At 35.9% G+C, this 22,333-nt stretch overlaps 1 non-coding gene across 1 annotated transcript; it reads right to left on the bottom strand.

The window, feature by feature from the left end:
- Nucleotides 1–8,066: 8,066 nt before the first annotated feature.
- Nucleotides 8,067–8,230, bottom strand: LOC118759816 (U1 spliceosomal RNA). The gene has a single exon (XR_004996408.1). It is a non-coding gene; the product is annotated as a U1 spliceosomal RNA (small nuclear RNA).
- Nucleotides 8,231–22,333: the final 14,103 nt, after the last annotated feature.

Here is a 22,333-nt window from a genome sequence, read left to right as displayed (position 1 = left end):
AGCTTTACCACATTAATCTTCATTTAATACTAAATCAAAAAGCAGAAATAGCACATTCTAAACTTGCTGATGAAGAAATAGTGCAAATATGACTTTTTAATGTCAGGGAAAATTTTCTACAATAATTATACCAATATTGCAAATATATTCCTTACCTTTTTAAAAAAGATTTATTTTATTCTTTATTGCAAAGTCAGATATACAGAGAGGAGGAAAGACAGAGAGGAAGAGCTTCTATCCAATGATTCACTCCCCAAATGATCACAACAGCTGGGGCCACACTGATCCGAAGCCAGGAGCCAGGAACTTCTTCCGGGTCTCCCAACGCGAGTGCAGAATCCCAAGGCATTGGACTGTCCTCGACTGCTTTCGTAGGCCACAATCAGGGAGCTGGATGTGAAGTGAGGCTGCTGGGACCCATCTGGCATTCTGGCGGGTTCAAGGTGAGGACTTCAACTGCTCATCCATTGCACCAGATCTGTCTTTACTTTGAAATAATATGAAAATTTGAGGTGTCACTCTCAATTGTTCTATTTTCTTTCCCCTTGTTGAGTTCCAACAGCAATGGACGAATCTCTCCTTGATAAGAGAGGCTAAGGGATACTTTAGCCTTTTATAAAATGAAATGAAAATTATCTGCAAAAATATATAAAAATGAATGTTTAAACCTTATTCTAATTTCTTAGAGGAAAATAATCTCATCGCATTATTTGAGCGCTGAATGAATGCCCTTTTAACATAAGACAATGTTATATGTCACAAACTTAGAATGGTAAACATTCTAAGTCATTTGTAGATCCTATGTTTCATGGAAAAGGTTGGTGAACAGCTTCAAATCTGTAGTATTAGTAACATTTTCAAATTGGCTTTGTACATTTTAAAATTGAAGTTTGGCATATGCTACAATGTCTAAACTTTTCCATGGTGAATGTCTGCCAATTGTTTTTGCAAATGAATTATCATGAGGTTCCTTCCTTTTGCAGATTACATGGTAATTCATGGAAAGAAGCTTAGTTTTAAGGAATATATAAACCAAAATACAGTATTCCCTTGCCCCTGGCTGGTAAACTGTTTCTATTTTCCTTCTTGGAATAAAGTTTGCATACATGATAGCTATCATTTTATCAGCTATTGGCTTTATCATTTTTCCATTCCTCTGCAACGTTTGAGACATGAACAATGCTGCAATATCTTCTTTGCATTCTATGGCGATTTAAAATTTCTATATGTGTCTAGGTGTGTGTATGTTTGAATATTTGTGAAGGATTTGTTATACCAAGTTTAATAATCCCTTTTCAGTCATGCAGCAAATATTTCCCTTGTCTGGAATACTTACTCTGATTGCCAATCTGTGGTATAAAAGTGGTTTGGGTGCCTGGCGCAATAGTCTAGCAGCTATAATCCTTGCCTTTCATGTGTTGGGATCCCATATAGCCACTAGTTCTAATCCCGGTAGCCCCGTTTTCCATTCAACTCGCTGTTTGTGGCCTGGGAAAGCAGTCGAGGACAGCCCAAGCCTTTGGACTCTGCACCTGCCTGGGACACCTGGAAGAGGTTCCTGGTTCCCGGCTTCAGATCGGCGCAGCACCGGCCGTTGCACATATTTGGGGAGTGAAACATCAGACGGAAGATCTTCCTCTCTGTCTCTCCTCCTCTCTGTATATCTGACTTTGTAATAAAATAAATAAATCTGTAAAAAAAATTAGATGATAACTCAACTAGTCTATTAAAAAAATAATAATTGAGCAGTCACATAGGAAATAAATATTCCACTTCATCAGTAATATACTATTTGTCATTCCATGGACATGCACTATTAGAATTTAATCATGACCACAAAGTAGCAGTTTAGCACCTGAACATACATTTTCTCATAACCTAATATATTACAGCAATTATTTAAGCAGTTATCACCTGTTTATGAAACAAAAGGGAAAAGCAGTCGAAATAGAACCTCTGACAGTTCCATCTGCTATTCATTGGTAATAATGTTACATTTTTGCGTCAACATTCTCATTTTCAAAATAACATTCTGCTGACATGGAATGCTACATTGAAAAGGAGGCAAAAATAGAATGTACTAGTCAGATTAACTGTGAAAGTAGAATTGAATGCTCTTATGTAGTATAGCATGGTTTAAAGACATATTTTGTAATCACTTCATTCTTGTAATTGATTTTAAAACATTTAAGATGTGTGAAATTTCTCTAATAAAAATATACTACAACATGATGAATCATGATTTTAATGATGGTATTAAAACGTGCTTTTTACAAGGAAACTGCCGCTCCTCAATGCACGTTTCATGGTAAGTTGAGCTTACCATGCTCTGGAAACAGATGCTAACTTAAAAAAAAATCACAAAGCCTATTGTTATATGCTGCACATCTATTGTACTTAGGATTGTCAAATAAGCACATAATAGAAAGGTACGTTCTGTTCTGTGAAAACACAGAAAACTTCTCTAAGTTTACTTGGCGAACTAGGGGTACATGATAGTGATCAAGGAAAACACTAGAATGTGCAGACATTGACACAGTCATGGACTACATTCTAGAACTTGACTCTATAGATACGTTTAAGTGATGGGTGACAGGTGGTGAGGATGGGAGAGGACAGCCAAGGCTGACTAATGGAGAACCCCATACACCAAAGCAAGAATCTTTTATCCGAGCAAAAACGAGGTACTTCAAATTGCTAAGGCTGGAGAGGAGAGCTTCACTGTGAAATCACTGCATGTTAGATACCTTTGAGACTTCTACGATGGAGATCTAAAGATTGTTCTGTCTTAAGATCCTACAGACCAGAGCAGATCAGAATTTGTCTGCTGAATATAGTATCCTAGAAATTTTGTCAACTTAGATTTGTGTTAAGTCTCTATGATTGTTTTATCTTATTTTTATCCTTAAAACGCAATAGAATACTCATATAAAGTTTATATAAATCTATGTGATAAATATACATCATTAATGCATAGTTATCAAATGTTTTTGTGTACATTATTAGGAGAGTTTCAGTCAGTGCAAAATTACATGTTTATTTCAAAACATTTTGAAGAGCTGAAACAATAATTTTGCAAATTTTAAGTTGGATTTTTTAAGCAATAGTTATAGAATTTAGCACAGGTTTATATGTAACATATATCTTCACTAAATATTACTTAGCTCTTGAATAGCTTATATAGGAATATTTCAAAATTCTGTAAACTTATGTTACTCTAATAAAATTGCAAATATATATAGTAGAGATATGAACCTATTTTTCCATCTATAGAATTTCAAATTTTCTGCCAAAAGGTGTGCTTTTATGTATTATAAGCAAAGTAATTTCAACTTATTATCCTGACTAAACTAAATAATACTTAGTATTTGGTAAAACTAAACTTTCACTTCTATAATGTAACAAATCATGACACACTCATGCCGATGCTGCATGTACTTGAAAACACTGGATTTTATATATATGTGTGTGTGTGTGTATACATATATATATATATATATATATATATATATATAATTTACATCATAGATATCTGGATGAGCTATTTTTTTAAGATTTATTTTTATTACAAAGCCAGATATACAGAGAGGAGAGATAGAGAGGAAGTAGAGCTGCTGGGATTAGAACCAGCGACCATATGTGATCCCGGCAAGGACCTTAGCCACTAGGCCATGCCACCGGGCCCTGGATGAGCTATTTTACAGAAAAACACAGAACTATCAAAAGACAGGCCCAGTCAAAGGCAGCTTCTTGGTTATGAAGTATGTGAACTGTACCTAGTATTGTCAAATAAACACATAATAAAAAGATATGTTCTGTGAAAACAGAAAACATCACTAAGTCTACATGGTAAAGTAGAGGGGCATGGCAGTAATCAGGAGAAGCACGCTAGAATGTGCTAAAATGGCAGTCAGGGAAGCGTGTGAGATTTCATTCGTTAGCAGGAGCTGCTTTGTGAAGGTACTGCTTCAAGGAAATGCTTCATCTTATCTTCTGCATTATCTAGTACACGTTTTCATATCAAGCTAAAAATATTTTAGGATTTATTTATTTGCTTGAAACTCAGAGCTAGAAAAGAAGAGACATTGAGGAATTGACCTTCAATCCACTGGTTCATTCTCCAAGTGATAGCAAGAGCCAAGGCTGAGCGAGGCTGAAGCCTGGAATCAGGAACTTCATCTATGCCTCCCATTTGGGTATCAGGGACCCAAGCACACCGATCACCTTCCCTGGTACAGGAGCAAGGAGCTGTGTAGGAACTGAAGCGAATGGGACACAATCGCACACACAGATGGGATTTATTGCTATTCACAGCACCAGTTAACATATTTTATAAATTCCCTCTGTTAAAATAATTGGCAAGACTTATATGTCATAACTAGATTATGAATAATACAAGTAGAGTTTAACATGTTATATTTAAAATGAGTTAGAGTTTGTAGCAAGGGAAAGAATGAAGATAGATCTCAGTGGATCTCTGTACCTGTAGATATGCCCTACTGAGAAAGCAATACTTCCATAAAATTAATTATACCAAATAATCAGTGCCTAATGACAGGTGAATTTTTCTTTGGAAAATATGAAGATAAATATTAAGATTATCACTTCTATCAAAGGCTGTTTTAGAAAGGATGGCTTTTCAGAAGTATTTGTAAAAGTTGTACAGGATTATATAAATGGCTGACTCACTTCATCACATCCTGTATGTGAAGTAAAGAGATAAGAAGGGATATTTAGGGTGCTGATGCTACGCACCAGGGTAGTACGCAGCACTCCTGAAATGCTGACAGCTTGTAAGGACACTGTTTCAGTACTGGCTGCTCTGCTTTTCTGATCCACCTGAGAAAACAGCAGAATGTGGCCCAGTTCCTTTGTGCCCGTGCACCCATAGGGGAGAGTCGGAGCAGCCTCTTGGCTGCAGGTTCAGCTTAGCCCATCCCACCATGTGCAGATTGAACCAGCATCTGAAAGCAAGCGGGATTTCTCTCTCTCTCCTCCATCTGTCTTTCTGATACTCTTCAAGTAAACAATAAAAAGAAAGGATATTTACAAAGAAAGGACCATCGAAAGGTCAAGATCAAATGCACTAATTATTTAACACCTTTGAAAGAGTCATGTTCAACGAACTATTTACATGATTGTATACATTACCATATTTATTGGTTAGTGATATAATCTATCATGTAAAATCAGCCTTCAGAATTGTCAAGAGGGTGTGATTTTTTTTGTTTTTATTTTTAGTTTGTAAATCAGCCTTCTTTGAGTGTCATGATTATGATCACAAGGATTTTTTTTAACATTTAGATATAAAATAAAAATCCAGATGTAGAGAATAGACAAATACAAAATACTTGTTATATTTGCCTTTCCTTAGAAGTAATTTTAATAGATTTTTCAAAAAAGTCTTTTAACACTGCATATTATTGACTTATTTGAAAGCAATTCTAAGAGTCTCAAATTTTAAGTTGTCAGTGTGATTTTCCACCTCTTCATTGTCATAATGAAACTGCAGAAACCTCGGAACCACAAGTGCTTGGCTGTGAGGTCAAGGCAGAGTACCCATTTCCAGCCTCCAAGTCACTAAGCTTTTCAACATATGTTCCAACATCTCATGACTTGTTACTTACAGCACAATTCACTTGACTCTCCCTATCATAAAAATGAAAACATATAAATCATTCATCTTTGCACATTTTCAGACATAAACTTGGAAACATCTGTGCCTTTCTGGTCCACTATGCAATGTTCAGACCAGTCATTTAATGTTTGATTTTTTTTTCAACCCCTATCCTGAAATTTGTTTTCATATGACCTGCTTGCTATGTGGAACAAACCTGGTTATTTTGACAGATTTTTTGGTCACTCTTTCAGTTTTCCCTTGATAAGTTTTGCTTTTTATCCAGAATTTCTCAGCTAATAACGGCTATGACTTAACCACAGTGACATGTGCCAACATGGTGTTTAAGGCTGATACACCTGGTGCACAGAAGACTAAGAAAAATATGAGATATTTCATCACTAAATAAAAGGCAATGTCTGGAATCATAAACTGTGTTAATGGTATAAAGTGCTTCGATTTTGGTTTTGTTTTCTTTAGTGATCATGGATAACTTCATGCAAATCTATGTGTAGGCCCCTGGTGAGTTGAGCTGACATCACTACCTCTGAGATTATATATTACCAGGCAGCTGTTATCAAGAGTAAAACTTACACTATATCCCTGTCATTTAGACATGGGAAGCAGACTTTTAACTGATTAGATCAAATGCCTTATAATTGTCATGGACATAGAAATTCTCAGGCCCTAAATTCTAAATATTTCTCTCCTAAAATTTCTTTGACAAAGTGTGATGATTGCCTGAATTGGAGGAATGGGGCTTTAAGTCCAACCTGTCCTAAACTGTCCCAGATGGCAAGATTGATGAGTTCAATCAACTTCTGTAGAGATAACATCTTGGTATTAGGCTTTATGGAGGGGATGCTAGAACTCTGTCAAGCTCTGTTTTTATAGCAACTACTGACCGAGCATAGTAGTAGCAGCTACCGGCATATAGCTCCCAGAATGTCCAAAGGCAATTTGAGCATCCTCAAAATACCCTAAGCAGCACAATGTCCAAACTATTGCTGGCCAATCAAAAGAGGACCACTAAAAACCTGCAAAAATAACTACTGTTTTCCTATATTCAAGTGGTAGTGATTGGCTAATTGCATTGCATGAGTGGACCTAGGTTTTGTGGCTCTGCAATAAAGCACCAAAGAGGGCAGTTTTGTCAATATTTCAAGGATCACAACCACATATATATGTACAAATATATTTTCTTTGACAAATAGAATGACAAAGAAACTAAGAGAAAAATAGAGAGGACGAAAACAAAGAGAGTGTTCATTCACTGATTCACTTACCAAATGCACTCTGTGTAGACCTGGGATGATGTGGCCACGAAGCAGTGAGGAACTCAATTCCGGAGTCCCACACGCATGACAAGAATCCAAACACTTGAGCCATCATCCCTCTCCCACTGGAGCCTGAAATGGAAATAAAATAGCAGTTAATCCAATCTGAAAGACATCTTTTTCTTTTAAATTGATTTTATTATTATTATTATTTTTTTTTTTTTTTGCAAAGTCAGACAACAGAGAGGAGCAGAAACAGAGAGGAAGATCTTCTGTCAGCTGATTTACTCCCCAAGTGGCAGCAATGGCTAGAGCTGAGCCAATCCAAAGCCAGGAGCTAGGAGCTTCTTCCCAGTCTCCCACTTGGATGCAGGGTCCCAAGACTCTGGGCTATCCTCCACTGCTTTCTCAAGCCACAAGCAGGGAGCTGGATGGGAATAGGGGTTGCTGGGATTAGAACCGGTGCCCATATGGGATCCTGGTGCATGTAAGGTGAACACTTCAGTCACTAGGTTTCCATGTCGGGCCCTGAAAGACATCTTAATGGCTGAGAAAAATGCCCATTAGAGCATTCTCTATGTCTTGGATCAGTTGACCTCATAACAATAGCTGCTTAATCACATTAAAAATTATTTTTAAGGGGGACTTGCCAAAACAGAGGGAGATTTAGATGGGAATCTTCTATCAGTTAATTCACTCCCCATAAGGCCCAGATGATAGAATTCTATCAAGTTTTCCCATTGGATGGCAGATACTCAATTGCTTTGGCTGTCATGTGTCCCTCCCCAGGAGTATTAGCAGAGAGGTTCATCGGCAGTGGAGCGGCCGAAGCAGTGGACTTACACATGGTGGAATTTCTCACTGTGCTATGACAACAGCCGCTAGCATCTTAGCTTCATTCATTTATGGGAAAAAGTGCGAAGAAAATGCCTGAAACAAAATAACTTCTACAACTAATAACCTAAAGTAGTCAGTCTACATTTATTGTTAAATAAAAAGTAAGAGTGATGTGATGTTGTCACAGTGGTTAGAAGCTGTTTGGTGCTTTTGTACCCCATATCAGAATGCTGGGTTCAGGTCAGGTTTGGTATCAATTCCAGCTTCCTGCTAAAGCAGACCCTAGAAAGCAAGGGTGAGGGCTCACTCTGCACTATATGATTTTTTTTTAAGATCAGGGGAGAACGCAAACGCAGTCCCCCACTACCATAAATTACATAGTTGAGTTTCCCACGTTTGGGGAAATCTCAGGGGTCAGCACATGCCAAACGCGATGGATGAGCCTCATCCTGGGAAACCCACCTGTCTGATCAGGGTATCTCCCCTGCCAGGTAACTATCTACTATGTCGTTGTTTTTTAATAGAAGATCTAAATTGACATTCCAGATCCTGGGCATTTGAGGAGTGAACTAAATGATGTAAGTTCTGTCTCTTTAATAATGAACAAACAAACAAATAATTTAAAATTAAAAACAAAATAGCACTGCTCAATGTATATTGGTATTAATGTATATTTCATTTCTATACATTTCTTCATAAGTTTATTGCATTCAAAGATGTAAATATTCTTTAGAAGACTTCTCAAGGCTCTAAAATCAAACTATCAAGCAGTTCAGTAATTTGTATTAGTTATTTATATTTATACTCAAAATGTGATACTATGTTGAATTGAATACAGAGATCTCTACAGTTTGTTGTAAATCAGTTTTCTTTAGATAGTACATGGTAGTACAATGCAAGCATTTTTGGATTTTTGAATCATTTTGGCTTCCTACTGAGATAATATCACAACTAATAAAATACCAGACTTTAAGATGCACTACAGGGCAGTTGTAATCAAAGCAGCATGGTACTATCACAAAAAAAAAAAAAAAAAAAATTCTGCATGGTACTGGCAGATCAGTGGAACAGAATGGAAATCTCAGAAATTAACCACACATGTATAACCATCTAATTTTTGACAAACAACTTAAAAATAATCCAAGAAGAAAAGACAGTCTCTTCAACAAATAGTGCTGGAACTACAAGTACACAAGTATGAAGCACAACCCATAGCTTCCAGCTTATATAAAAATCAATGCTAACTGTATCAAGGACATAAATCTACAATCAAATGCCATCAAACTACAGCAAAACTTCAGGGAAACTCTGCAAGACGTATCCATGGTCAAAGACATCTTGGACAAAACCCTAGAATCACAGGCAATTAAAGTAAAAATAAACAAATGGGTTTACACCAAGCAAACAGGTTTCTGCACCACAAAGGAAGATGTTAACAGAGTGTAGACAGTAAACAGAATAGCAGAAAACATTTGCAAACAGTGTAACTATTGTTAAAGGAGTACCATCCAGGATATATACAAAGCCCCAAAACTCAAAAACATCCAAATAGTAAGTGCACAAAGGACACAAACAGGCAATTTTCAAAGAAAGAGATACAAAGAGGAGCAGACACATGAAAAAATGCTCAGGATGCGCAGCAGGGAAACTCAAATAAAAACCAGAGTGAGGTTTCACCCCATCCAGTCAAAATGGGTACCACCTGAAAATAATTTTTAAAATGGTATCGACGACATGAAGGAAATGTCACCCAAATCTATTGTTAGTGGAAATGAGAGCTGATAGAACCATTACAGAAGACACTTTAGATATTTCTCAGAACCCTGAAAAGAGACCTACAATCTCACTCCTTGGTATTTACCCAAAAAGAATGATTTTGCATGTTACAGTGATTTGCACCATGATGTTCATTGCAATACATCGTGGTACGTACACACACAGACAGACAGAGATGCACAGACAGATACAGAGAGACACACACACACATATAAATATATACACATACACACAAACACATGCATACTTATGTACTATGGAATACTGTTCATCCATTGAAAGGATAAGATCCTGTTTTTGCAACAAAACAGATACAACTGGAAACCATTCTGGCTAGAAAATAAGCCAGTTTCAAAAACACAGACACTTTCTCTGAAATGTGGTATCATAGAACACCCAAAGTATTGTATTAAAAAAAAAGGCAACATTGTACTTAGTGCATACTTATACTGCAGTGAAAATGTGAAAATACGGTCTTGGGTTTGGGATTTTTCCTAACTTGTTACTCACTTAATATTATGATCAGTGGCAAGCTAAACCTGAGAATATAGAGTTGCTAGAATTTTTTTAATTGCTACCTTCCATGTTGAGCTGCACTGTAAAAAGAACATTTTACTAGAAATTTAATACATTTTCATGTACTTCAGTTTCCACAGTGCAAAAGTTGCCAGTATTTGAAGTTGGTGATGAACTAAGAATTGTGATTTTTCTTTTCCTTACAGGTTTAATGATGAATGCATTTCAAGCATGCAGTATAAAATGAGTCATATAACATAGATTGATTGCATATTCAAGCATGCAGCTTACTTGATATGTCTGTAGTTTTAACTTAGTATAATAATGTCTTCCGTTTTGACTGCTGTAACAAAAATGTCATAAACTTGGAAAGTTAAACAATAAGCCAATATTTCTCATAGCTCTGGACAGCAGGGAATCTGAAAATCAGCAAATTCATTATGGTGTCTGGTGGTACTTCCCATGCATTGAAAGCTATCTTCTCACTGGTCACTCTCATAGCAGAAGGTGCAAAGGATGTCCACGGTTCCTTCCTAAGAATACTGATTCTGTTAATTCCACCCTCACAACCCAATTACTCCTCACAGACAGTCCTACCTCACATTGGGAGTAAAGAGCTCCGTAAGAATTTTGTAGGCGCACATGCAGCCCAGACTAATATATATTACAAATTTTGACTGGAAGAATTGTTTTCTATATGACTCAGTAATAATGTGGTTGTGTATAACCACCTAGAGTCTAAAATGGCAGATAGAAAAATTAATGTCATAACATAACAAATATTTGCAGTTATCATTCATGAAAGTATTTGTGGCTGCTGTGGGAATTTGGAAAGTCAATCAGTGAATGGAAGATCTCACTCTGTTTTTCAAATAAAATGAAAATAAACGGTGTTGTTAAAGTCACCAGAAAAATATGTAACTGAAAAATAACAGATGACATAAATGCTGTACTAGGGGTGGTTTCCAGTTACAGATACACAAATAAATGAATAAAAAATTAGTTACACTATGTTTAACATTCAATTCTGATACTTTAATGGACAGTTCTGATAAAATGTCAATGATGTTAAATTGTTGCTGTTAGTGGTTTTTAAGACATGGTTCGTAAGCAGAGTTAGTGTCTCTAAGACACAGTACTTCATTTCTAGTTTGTCAAATCAGCTCTTTATGCATTTTCCCCATGTCAGTAAATGATAATATAATCTGTCCATTTATCCATGCTTGGCATTGTCTTGGCTTCTTTCTGTCACTTTCAGCCTAAACCTCACTGCAGGAAATCTATCTTCAAGACATGACTTCTCACTACCTCTGCCTGTACCACTTATCTCCAAGCCTCATTATGGCTCACCAACTTTCCCATAACGGTTCTTAGTATGTGTCAAACATATCAAGACAATGACTCCTTTCATGTTCAGTGAGAACTACTGGAATTAGTAAATACGAAATGAGTCCCAGACTTTCAGAGTCTTGTTTTCCCAGTGTACAGCACAGAAACTCTTCATTTCTATGAGGGCTTCCTGGACTAGAGACACATGAAAAGATGCTCAGATACAAATGAAAACCACATTGAGGTACCACCTAACTCCAGTGAGACTGGCCTACATTCAGAACTCAACTAACAATACCTGCTGCCGTGGATGTGGGGAGAAAGGCACCCTCCAATCTTCAGTACTTAGATCCCTAGGATTCACTAATAGCAGCCAGTAAGCACAACCATCCACTCTATTTGTACCTACATGGATTAAAATAAAATAAAATAAATTTTAGAAGTCTTAAAAATTGAGTTTAAGAGTTTAATTTTACCAATCAAAGCATAATTGACAGCTCAGTGCTCTCATGGGCTTTTGCATTCCATCCTAACATTCCCTGTGGCCTCCTCCCAGAGGTAACACAAGCCCAGGCCAGGGAGGTAGACATGTGTACTTCTTAGCTTAGACCAGTCAGTCCAAACTGATGCAATTTTTCTCTTCCAGATCTCTATTAAAATAAGTGACTTGGGACATTGCACATGTGTCTGTGTGTTTTCAAAATGAAATCCAAACTGCTAAAAATTATTCTGGTTGAACTTTATTTTTTTCTTACTTTAAACCTTAAATGGGGCTCAAGAGAAGTGTCAGGTGAACTTGGCCCAAGTTTCAGGGGGAACACTCTCCCTCCCAAAGGATATAAAGAAAAGATTTATGACTCCAGGTGAAATGCATAAGAAAGCTGGTGACTATGGATGACTTTAGCTTTGGGTTTCTGGTTCACTGGGAGTCTAAAATGAAACTTGGCAATTGCAGGGGGCAGGTCTCTAGAAATGGGAAGAAAGGCCTGACAGAGCATATACAAAATGGTTTTTAGGCTGTGGCTGTCTATTCATATATACTGTCTCTAAAGGCTACCTGTTAAGTTGTAGAAAGCATACCACATTTTCATATTGAGCTTATATGTTGTCAATATTTTATTATTAGTTTTGAATTCCCCATTTCCACAATTAAAACAAATCTCAATAACATTTCCTTCATTTGTGCTTTTGAAACACTAGCCTTGAAAGAGACATGATCTACATTCCAATGTGCTCTCCAGGATTCAGAACAGGAAATCAAGTCATGTCTGTCTCTATATCCTTCACCTCATACATAACTCATTAAGGAATTAAAGCTCTTGGATTTTGTAGTATTTTGTCCCTGCTATGGAATTTTTAATATGCATGCTTCACTCACGATGTCTGCTTATGATTTAAAAGCCTCCAAATTGAAGACTTTTGCAGGTGCATGTTGGCATGTGGGTGGGATCTAGACCATGCTCTAGCTCACATTTCAACACCAAAGCAGAAAATGGGCATGGAATGAGTCCTCTCTTGCCCCATTAACAACTGGCCTCTGAGGCAGCATCTGGAGTTCTCATAAGTATTTTATAACTAAAATAGCAATAATGACTCCACCTTTAACTATAATGCTCCTGGGCTAGGAACCACAACACAGTCATTGAAAGAACAGTCTTCTCGTTGATTAAAAGGGTGCAAGCATGTTTCTTTTCCAATTTATGAGGAATTATGTAAAACTGTAGACGTTTGCTTTACCTGCTGTTTTCAATTTAGTGCATTCTGGTCTTCTGTCATGTTTGGAAATAGAAATGAGCTGTATTTTTTTATTAAATAACATTTTATTTTTATTTCAAGCATCAAGGTACACAGAGAAAAGAGACAGAGATCTATCGACTGGTTCACTCCCGCCATGGTCTCAATGACTGGAGCTTGGCTAATAAGAAGCCAGGAACCAGAAGCTTCTGGGACTCCCATGTGGGTACAAGGGCCCACAGGCTTAAACCATCTTTTGCTGCTTTCCAGACCATAATCAGGGAGCTGGCTCAGAAATAGAATAGCTGGGACATGAAATGGAGCCCACATTTGATGCCAAGATTGCAGCTGGAGGCTTACTCTACTACACCATGGAGCAGCGCGTAAATCAGCAGTATTTGCAAGGAATATCATCCTCTCAAAAGTCTTTCATATCACGCCTCTGGTTGTGCTTACCTGTTGTGTTAGAGATTGCATAACACACAGACAAGTCAAAATCAAAAGGTTGTCAAGATATGAAGTTTTTATCTTAGCACAGTGAAGGAAATAGACATGAAATTAACTTAAGGGCAGTATTCAGCACATCATAGTTTAAGGTATCAGCTTTATTAAAAGAACTTGAATTTCTTTGTCTTCATTGTTAATATCATTGAACTTGAGGAAGATAGATCATCTTAGGAATATGCAGAAATAGCTGGCAGTGTATGAAAATGTCAAATAGAAAGTGTTTCCTGATTGCTCAGATAAGTGCATTTTGTTGAAGGAAGTTTTTCTTATTTAATGTGGGAAATCAGTAACTATTTCTTTCAGTTCCTACAAAGTACCTCAAGCATGAATGCTACTTGGGCCACTTTCTGCTACTTCCCAGGCTATCATCACAGTGCTGAGTCGGAAATGGAACAAGTAGGAGACCAACTGGAGCCCACATGGAATACCGGGAGCTGGAGGTGGAGACTTCAGACTACTGCACAACCACACCAATTCCTCTCTGAGGATCTTTAATATTTTGGTCAAAATGATAGGTTTTGCACATTTGAAAGTGAGTTATTTCCTTAGCTTCACACAGCTTACAATCTAGAGAAAGATACTGAAGAGTTTTGAGTATATTCTCAATTAAAACTAAGAATCTTAAATATGCATATATATATAGATATATACACTTAATACATGGAAAATAACTACCAGGAATTTAGAAATTAAGACTTTCACATTTTTGGTTAAAGTACATGTCATTCATCGGTATATTGACTTATTTATACTTATTAGCTATCATGTAAGAATTCTGGGAAGCAGAAAATCTCTTGAGGAAAGTGCATTTGCTAAATAGCTGGAATATTCACTTATTTCTCCAAATGATATTTGGCAGTCATTGTCAGACACAAATAGTATATCAAACATTCACTAGAAAATTGTTAGCTTGGGGAATTTGATATTCTTATGTTAATGTCTCAGAATAAGATGGAAAAGTGTTCTTGTTTTTCATTTCCTGAATCATCACAAATCTTAGTTTCACCTGAATCACTTTTCAAAGAAATTGATCTTTTAAAATAGTATTCCCAGGGTTGGCATAGTGACACAGAAGAATAGCCTCTGCCTGTGTGGCCAGTGTCTCATATGAGCATCAGTTTGTGCCCTGGCTGCTTCCAACCTAGCTCTCTGATCACATCCTGGGAAGCAGCAGGGAATGTGGCAAGGTTGGATCCCAATCTGGAGATCTGGGAGAAGCTGCTAGCTCTTGATTTCAGACTAGCCCAGCTCTGTCTCTAGCAGCCATTGCGGGACAAAATCAGTGAATGAAAGATCAATGTCTCACTCTGTAATTATTTCAAGTAAATACATCTTCTTTTTAAAAAAAAGTTTATTGTCCTACAGAGCTATTATTTCTCACAGATATTTCACTGTTTGAAACTTGAAAAAACTTCAAGAGTGTGAAATCCATACGTGGGGTAGAGTGTTTCAAACTACACTTCCTCTTGGATGTCTGTTCTAGAACCATTTTTGTTTGCTCTGTCCAATTTTCATTTAAAAAATGTTCAAGCATAAGTCCTTCATTGATGACTCATTTCAGACCTTACAAAAGTTCTGCTACTCATTTCTAAATAACTATTGGAGGCTGAAGGAAGAGAGTCACACAAGACTTGTTTAAAATGATCTTAAGTGTAAGCTAGAAAACAAATTCGTTCCTTCAGTGTAAACCTGGTGGTGGTTCATCTATAGGTTTTTGTGGTCTCTGCTTTTCTGAAAGAGCAGGAAATGTCTTAACAATTAGAGTGAGCAAATTGTAAAGGGAAATAAGGTGGTGCGTTACCAGCTGGGTCCTTAAATAAAACATTCCTCCCCTAATGTAGTCCTCATGCTGCTCCATCTTCTATTAGTTGAGGCCACTGCATTGCCGCAGGCAAACATCAAATACACAGAAATCAGATAATGGTAACACATCCAGCAACAGTACAGCAATACGATGATGATAGCGACAAGGAAGACATAAACTACATTTACCTTAAGGCATCGTTTGAGTTTTCTTTAAACAAATTAGAACAGACTAATTTCTGTGATGTATGTTTTTCTCATTTGTATTTTTTCAGAGTTCTAACATCTAAAACTTGTTTATTCAGCAAAGGATGGGAAGAAATTTGGCACATGAGATATATTAACTAATTTTGTTAATGGGTAATGAAAAAAAATGCAAGCCCCAAATTAAAATGCACAAAAAGTGAAAAGGAGGTTTAAGAGAATATTTTTATTTTAATTTATAAAAAAAGTAAATATCTTAAATTTAATCTTCAACAATGAATTCATGTTAGAATGCATTAACTACTGTCTCTAAATTGAAGATGTTTAAATCTTTAGGTTTTCTTTATATGTATTATGCATGAGTAAATCCATGAAATTAATGTAAGCATTCAATTGAGGTAATGTTGCCAAAAAATTGCAGGGAAGAGCCAAAAGCAAGATCAAAACCTTTGGAAAATATTATTCCATGTGATTTTATTATTCCATATGATTTTATTGGATACTATTTTTTTGAGTGTTGTCTATGTAAAATTGCAGCTGTACTTTCCAACAATTAAGGTAATAAGCAACATGCTTAGAAACAAGTACAACATCAATAACATGTAAAACAGAAATCCTTTTAAATGTATGTAAGGGTGTGTGAGTGTATACCAAATCTAAAAGTGATGAACTTAAATGGTGATTGCCCTATATTTAGAAGTATTTCCGTCCATATAGGCTCTGAAATTCAGGAGTCCCCGAGGGCCAGACTGTCTTAGTGCAGAGTTGTCATGCATGATATTGGTAACTCTATGACCTCTGGAAGATATAAAATCATACAGAGGCCGAATTTTATAATTTGTAAATCTTGGAGAATAATATTTTCTATATTTCTAGTTTATATGAGTTGCTAGGTGACAATTTAAGGCATCCACACTATATTTATTTCATGGCACAGTTGCATTTCAACTAATGAAAAGTAGTTATATATTTTTGTTGCCTGGACTCCACTTAACTCAAATTAAGCTTTTGTTTTAAACCATGCTTTATGTTTCTAATGCCAAAGACTTTTGAGAGAAAATTTGATGAGAATCAATTAGTTTCTCTACTTAGTATCAGATTTAATAAGTTAAATAATTTGTACTAAATATGTTAAACCTCTGACATGTTTGGTTTGGTAATTTTGTTCTTCATTTCAGTTTTTATTCATGCTTTGCATAATCTTGTATCAAGTGCAAGTTTATGAATTGTTCGTCAATACTTTATGCAGTATGCTTTGTAAATCTGAAGATATGTAAACATACTTCTCTTGCGTAGAGCTCTTTAACCCAATTATAATTATTTAAATTCAAATTAACTAATTTTTGTGATTCAATGCCCTTTTCCTCAAAAATATTTCCTTGTCACGGTGCTTTTTTCCATAACAACATCATCATCATCATTATTATTACTATTATTATCACTAGTAGCACAAATTAAGTATAGAATTGTCTTTCATTGTCATTAGAAATGTAAAATGTCAGGCCCGGCGGCGTGGCCTAGCAGCTAAAGTCCTCGCCTTGAACACGCCGGGATCCCATATGGGCGCCGGTTCTAATCCCGGCAGCTCCACTTCCCATCCAGCTCCCTGCTTGTGGCCTGGGAAAGCAGTCACTTGAGGAGTGAATCATTGGATGGAAGATCTTCCTCTCTGTCTCTCCTCCTCTCTGTATATCTGACTTTGTAATAAGAATAAATAAATCTTAAAAAAAAAGAAATGTAAAATGTCCTCTTCATCGTCAACCTATTTAGATCCAGTATGCTTAGCATTTTTCTAGATATATTGTTGGCAGGAAATAAGTGTTTGGTATTTATCATAGATATATGATAGTAATATAATCTATACTATGTTAACTGAATTTTGACACAAGATATTAAGTTCATACAGTGCCTGAATACAGTATTCAAGATGATAGTATATTTTAAAGAGTTTAGTTATGACAAATTCCTAGACATGTATTTTATAAACTAATTTGGAGAAGGACTTATCTATTTGTTGTATCTGGAAACAGCAGCATTTTGAACCATTTAATGAAAACACATAGCTGATTTCATTAGCCAACAGTCAGTATATCCTGAACTAAGGGTACATTAGAAATAGTGTCAGAGCCTAGGAAAAAAAAAGCAGAGTGCATTAGAAGTTTAACAAATCTGACTCAGAGATCTGAATGTGCTCTACATGTGGAATCCATCAAGCTGACTTTAGTGGCACTTGCAAACTTCCCTTTTCTGTAACTGTTCCTCATTAAACTCTGAGGGATCGAGGGTAACTTTTTTCAGTTATTTATGACATTCGTGTCTATTTGCAACAGTTGTAAAAATACAGTATAACCAGGAAACATCATAAAACACTCATAAACTCTTCTAAAGGCAGCCAAAGAGCTAGACTTTCCATAGCAGTTAATGATAGAAATGTGGGCGAATTATCCCTTGGCCCAGCCTATGTGAAATCTGTGAACTATGCAATGCATTAGAGCAGATAGTTAAGGGCAAAAAATGAAAACAAAAAACAGTTTTGTAGAGGAGCAAATTTATGTAAAATAAAATTTCTCAGTAATTCTTTCATCCCCAAATATGAATCGCATGGGAGGAAGATTCACACGAATGTTAAATATCTGTTCCTTTAAGAGTATTTTAAAGTCACATTTTCTCCAAGAATTTATAACTCACTTCTTAAAACCAATGAACTCCATTTATTATGGGTGGAAAGTGAGTTGTTTCCATCATGGAGAAGTACTCTGTAACACTCAACAAATGGACAATTTCACAAGTAATTGCAAACTCAGGGAATACACACATATAAAATTACTGATAAATGCACGTATGCATATAACATCTCAGTTGTACTGTGAGTGACATATTTCACAGCTTTTTAAATGCTCTCTGAAAGAGTTAGGTGCTCTGAAAGTTCACATTTTATGCTTCCTGACACTGCTCTTTATTAAAATAATTCTAAAATACAGCTGGCAAAGAAAATTTGCTGTTCAGTTGATAGTACTTACTGAATTCAATTTATTTTTTTATTTTTCCAAGAATCTAAATAGGCCAGACCTTTCCTCCCTAAACCATATGAGACATGCCTTAGAGTTGGATTATAGGCATCAGCTTGGTCTTTCCCTCAGCAACTAAGTTTTTGAGTATATTAAATAAAGCTGGAATTTTCATAGTTGTGCTACTGCTTTGAATCTTTCCTTAGCAAACAAACAAACAAACAAACAAACAAAAACAAAACAAAAAAGCTAGGTTCCCTTGTCATCAGCAATTCAACGCGTCTGCGACTTCCGGCTGGGTCTCTGGAGAATGACTGTTTCTGGATTCTAAACACTGTCCAAGCATAAAGATAAAGTTTCTTTTGGACAGGAATGCCCTCTAGATTGAATTTGGGGAAAAAAATGGTGATAATACCTGGGAAGAGTCACTTTCCAGATTAGTCAGTTTGAGATGTTTCCTTCCCTAATGATTTAGAGAGTAGAATATTAGAGGTGAATCTATGCACTTTGTCATCTCTTAACTGCTCAGCAGTGAAGTGGCTGTGATCAAATGAGAGGACACAGGAGAGGAAACAGTGGGGGTAGAGTTAGTAGGCCACATGTTTAGCTGTGAACAATGAAATAATTCTAGTGGACAAATCCCCACTGCTAGCAAACTCCTATTCCCTCAACACTCATCATTGATTATCTAACATTTAAGATATAAATGGCATAATTCCAGAGTAAAAACAATTGGCATTTTTAAAAATGTAAGAAGAAAAAAAAGAGTAAGAAGAGCAGTAGAGGCTGAACTTTTTCAGAGTAATTAAAAGGAAGAGAATGGGAGAAAGGAGAAATATGAAGATAATTGAAGTTCTCTAAGTCAAAAATAATGAGTATATGGACCACATCGTTTCACATAAATATTTCTTAAGAAATATCTACAGAAACTAATACATTATATGGACACATCTACACATAAATGACTGTGTCTCTGTGTGTAACATGGAACTATAGGAATAGAATTTCAGTTCAAATTAAATTTAAGCAAAAAGCAAACTATAGATAGCTAAAACTAAATGAAAACTAAAATGGGCACAAATATCCCAAGAAATCCTGATTTCTTTGTCTAAGCACCAACGATGTAGAATATTGACATTTCAGAACGTAAACACATTCATGACACTTACGTCATTGTGTCACATGCTGTTAATCACATAGCATGCTGTGAAATCTGCTAACCTGCTATAAAATACGCACATTTTCTTATTTGGAAATGTTTCAACTTATGGCCTTTCTTTCTAAAAATGACCTGAAATTGATGTTTTCAAGACATGTCTGAGCATTTATAACACTTGTCACAGAGGAGCAAGGTAACTGTATAAATACTCACTCACCTCTTTCTGCTTGCATGTATTACATGTCGATACTTTGGTTTCAAGCTGGCAGCTTATTGAGAGGATTGTCCACCCTGATTGATGAACACACTGTGTTGGGAGACATCTTCCAGGCAAAGAAGCAATGAAAGGGAGACTGACACTTTGCTCCTGTACCTTCACTGACATGACTATCAGGTGAAAAGGAGGTATAATGGCAAGGATACATTATCATTCCGAGAAACTAGTTGGACCATTGGGAGTATGACAGAGACCCAATCTGATGTGTTTTGTGCTTTCAATGGCCTAACATTAAAAGACCAGTCTGATACAACCAAGATGTCCCCATTTCTGTTGTCTCTAGGTTCCCTGAGCCACTGAAGGGAATTGAATCATAGTGATTTCTAATCATTTTCTGCTGCAGGAGATGAGAAATCAATCGATACCCTGAACCTTAAACTCACCTCATCACCTCTGTTTATTTACTTTATTGAATCTTTTTTGCTTATTCTTAAGCGAGTTCTTTTAGCTGCCTTAACAATTTCCCTAAATTCAGTAGACAGAGTAATGCCTCTCTCATTGATGTGTCCATAGCACTTTGCACATACCTATTACAACATTTACCACATTGTATAATTTTATGTCTTGTTCTACAACTAATGTGTGAGTAGCTGATGAAATGAATAGTGTCACAGACATCTTTTTTATTTCATTAATTTGTGGATTTTTTCACTATGAATGTAATAAGTAAATGCTTGTTAGATTCTCATTTTAGATGGTGATAAATGTTACATTTTTCTCAACCAGTGTGCATGTGTCTGCAATAAAAATACAAAAAACTAAATTGAATGGCATCAGTGTTATTTTGTATGTCATGAAGAAATGGAAATTAATTCCAAGGACACAACACAGCTTTCCTGTTTCTTCAAAAGATTGTGTTGTATATTAAGTTGGGTGGTGTTGAAAATGACAACCATTCTTGTACTTAACATACTTTTAAAAATATTTCTTTTACAATTATGTGTAGTATGTAGAAGATTGATAATGTGTAGGACAAGAGTATATGTTGATGGAAAGCTCAGCATAATTTTAAATGTAGCCCTTTGGGAAGGAACGTTAGAGGGGATATTTTCTGTTGATTTTTCCCCAACAGCATAATAGTGCCACTTGCTAATCCAAATAAATGGAAGACACAATGATTTGGATATGAAACAATCCTTCAGTTAAAGTGAGTACAGAAAGGAAATAAGCACAGAGACTATCCCAATTTGTAAAATAAGACACCAATTATTTCAACTTATATTACATATATTTCAGTTAAAATTAAATGAGAAATTACATTATAGGTTGGAAAGACCAGTCATATTGCACCTGTACATCCTGAAAACTCTTCAGTCAATTAAAGATATATTTATTTGTAAAAATTGCTATTCTTAATAACCGTTTCCTAAGTAAAAGGAAAAACAAATGTATCATGCGGGATGTTATTCAACAATTCAACATAAAAAGCAATATAAAATATGACTTATATTATTGATCAAATTATTTCCTTGAAGTATGAATTCATGTTATGAGAGACATAGCCCTACATCATTCTATGATTTGATCATAGACACAGAAGGAGTATAAATTTTCAGAAATATAAGAAAATAGAATTATGTTAATCATTAATCATTTTGGTAATGCTATTTTAAGGCAAAAACCTATGATTTATAGTGAGTATACTGTAGAATTATCTTATTACTACTTTTAAAAATCCAAACTAAAGGTAAAAATCAGAATATTTCACAAAGGAGCTGCTATTACTATTCTTAAAACACTAAGTGGAATTTATGCCCTTCTATTTCAATAAAAAATTGATAGGTGAATCCAAATAGATTAATAGAAAATCATTTTATTAAGAAAAGCTTTTTAGAGAATTTTTTAAAGATTTATTTATCTTTTATAGTAAAGTCAGATATTCAGAGAGGAGGAGAGACAGAGAGGAAGATCTGTCTGTTGATTTACTCCTCAAGTGGCCACTATGGCTGAAGCTGAGCTGATGCAAAGCAAAGAGCCTGGAGTCTCTTCTGACTCTCCCACATGGGTACAGGTCTTAAGGCTTTGGACTGGCCTCGACTGCTTTCCCAGGCCACAAGCAGGGAGTTGGATGGGAATCGGGGCTGCCAGGATTAGAACCGGGACACATGGAACCCTAGCATGTGCAAGGCAAGGACTTTAGCCACTAGGCTATTGGGTAGGGCCCTAGAGAATTTTAACTTGCAAAACACTAAGCAACATTTAGGCTACCATATTTGGTATCATTGATTTACTGAATAAATGAAAGGATGCAAAGATTGTAAAGATAGATTTTGAGGTTGTGATATTGTA

The sequence above is a fragment of the Ochotona princeps genome, chromosome 26 (genome assembly GCF_030435755.1).
Source record: "Ochotona princeps isolate mOchPri1 chromosome 26, mOchPri1.hap1, whole genome shotgun sequence".
NCBI lineage: Eukaryota > Metazoa > Chordata > Mammalia > Lagomorpha > Ochotonidae > Ochotona > Ochotona princeps.
Note: the sequence above shows the minus strand (reverse complement) of the source record. Positions and strands in the feature narration are given on the sequence as shown.